The sequence below is a fragment of the Tarenaya hassleriana genome, unplaced genomic scaffold (assembly GCF_000463585.1).
Source record: "Tarenaya hassleriana unplaced genomic scaffold, ASM46358v1 Cleome4, whole genome shotgun sequence".
Lineage (NCBI taxonomy): Eukaryota > Viridiplantae > Streptophyta > Magnoliopsida > Brassicales > Cleomaceae > Tarenaya > Tarenaya hassleriana.
Window position 1 is genome coordinate 5,473,580 of NW_010966881.1, and position 2,822 is coordinate 5,476,401.

Below are 2,822 nucleotides of genomic sequence, written 5' to 3' on the forward strand. Positions count from 1 at the left end.
GCCCGGCGGGGGGGGGGGGGATGCGTGTGTGTGTAGTAAAGGATCAGAGAGTCCCTTTCACCGGTTACCGGTCCTTCCGGTCACTCTGTCGGCAACCGACACTTCCTCAATATCTCAACCTTTTGTTTTGTTTTGTTTTTTCTTTTTTCCCCTTTTCATAGGAGTGAGTTGGTGGTCATTTTCTCTCCTCGTTATTGTTTTCCGGGACAAAACATAATAAAACGTAACATGGAAATGTGATGCGGTTAAGGATTTCTCTGGTTAGTAGCTATGAAGAGGACCCCCATTGGCGCATGAGATTCGTGTCTCTGTGTATATTTCCTTAGTAGAGAGAGAGGGAAAGAGTGCAACAGAAAGCATATAGTACGACGTTTTAGAAGTGAGGATCTATAAGTATAAAGTGCCAAAATGGAAAGAAATCACCAAACAAAATTAGGGTTTGTGGGCGTTTTGTTTATTCGGCCAAAACCTTGATGATATGATTCTGATTGATAAATACATGGGCTTTGTTTCTCTTTCATTGTCGATGGAGACTAGTGCTATACTTTGATACATTGTTGTCAATGTCTCATGCACTTTTAATATTTTCATTCTCTTTTTCCAATTTCTCTATCTCCTAAACCCTAAACCCCTAGTATAGTATTACGAAGGCCCGATTGAACCGAATCTTTGTAACGATATCTGATGTTCTACTCATTGATCTTAAATTCTGCATGATTTAATATATAGATTCTAATTAAGAAATAAATGAACTTTGGTTACTTAATGTTAAGAGTACATGGCCTAGTAAATACCGACCGACTATGTGCATTAATTTGGGTATAGGGTATCGTCCAATATGTCTTCGGCTTGTTAACGGCTTTATTCTAGTTTTTTTTTCTCCATTTAGCACTTAAATCATTAATTCTTCTTTTGATGAATACAATTCACAAATTGCACTAATTGTATTTCATTTTTTTTTCTATTTCAATGCAATACCAGAGAGATAGAGAGAAACATTTGATTAGTGGTTGCAATTCATTTGATTTCACCTAAACATTTCTATTTATATCGATCATTTGGTGTTTAGATTCCGATTCTATTTACTTATATACTCGGATTCGATTATTTTGATTTTAAAAAAAATTATAACTATTCGATATTCATTCCATATTCAGTTCAATTCGATTTTTGTTGATAAAAATATTTTTTTAAAAAATCAAATTTTTTTATTTTTATTCCATTCTATTCGGTTGAGATTTGATTTAAAAAAATATTAATTATTCAATTTTTATATTGAAATTAATTTAATTATAAATATATGTTATTCGGTTAGAATGATGTAATTATTGAATTAATTGTCAAATTGATGAATCCTGACAGAGAGATTCATAATTTTCTCAGCACTTGTTTCTGAGTTTGAAGTCCGCTCATACACACTGAAACTGTGGGACCCACAAAGTCACATGGATATTATTCCCACGTGTCATATTCTTATTCGTGAAGAAAATTACATTTGTCAGAAAAAGAGACGATCCCGAGGCAAAACCACGTGATGCTCCATGGGTCCCACGGTACATGCTGTCAAGACAAAAATAATTACAAAGTTTACAAAAAAAGGGTTGTGGGTCCCATGATAAAACATGGGCTCTTACTTGTTCCCCGCGCCGGTGCGCACGTGCCGTCACCGCTGCCGACTATATACGCTCACGCACGTACGGTCAAGCGTGCCTAAAGGTCATACAACACAGATGTATGTATGTATGTATGTATGTATGTATGTATGTATGTATGTATGTATGTATGTATGTATGTATAATGTATAGGTACCGAAATTTCTCGTCTATCGGCTCAGTAAAGTCAAATTTAGGGTTCTGTAAATCAACTTTGACCCGAGAAAAAAAAAAAGATAGAGAGTCAAAAGTTTAAGTAATACCGTACCGAACTATAGGGGGCTATACACTGATATTTTACTTTTATTCGCATTAAAAAAGAGTCCACTTCTTTCAATGATTTTCGTATACTTTTTAATTACTTCTTATCAACATCATAGTTTTTATTTTTGGTGAATTTTATCAGTATCATAATTTAAATATTTTTGAATCTTACGGTTAATGTGAATTGTAATTTATCAAATCAAGATTAGTTAAAAATTACGGTTATTTTTTTAAGAAAACACATATCCAGTGGATGTAAGGAAACCTATCATGAATTGATTACTATTGGTTTTATTTAATTACACTGTTTCATACAAATGAATTAAAATTGATATTAATTCTATGTATGATTTCAATAAAATCAATTCATACATTCTATTTCATCATTTTATTTTATTTTATTTTGTTAAAGTATTTCTTCATTTTATTCAGTGTTCACGGATACTTTTTTCTTTTTTCTAAATCCCCTTTGACACTATATATATATATATATATATATATATATATATATATTTATAAGCATATAGTATTATATATGGATTTCAAAGGTTCTAAAGTTTCCAAGTTGTATGTGAGAATATCAACACAATTATTTATAGTTTAAATTTGGAGACTCTGCAAAATTATCACTAATTGTGACCCATTATTTGTTATTAGAAAAATTAATTAATTAACTCCAAAAAAAAATAAAAAGGATTACTTTTAATTGTGATATCGACTCACTCTTGTTTTCAAGCTCAAGTCAACTCTAATAACCCGACAAAATTTCATTTCATATTACAATTCAGGACATGTAGAAGGCCCCACAAATCTTTTGTTCACGAACACATGCATGCAGAGTCGGACGCACATTATATTTATTGTGATTATGCGCCCCAATCAATACAATTAAAATGGTAATTTATT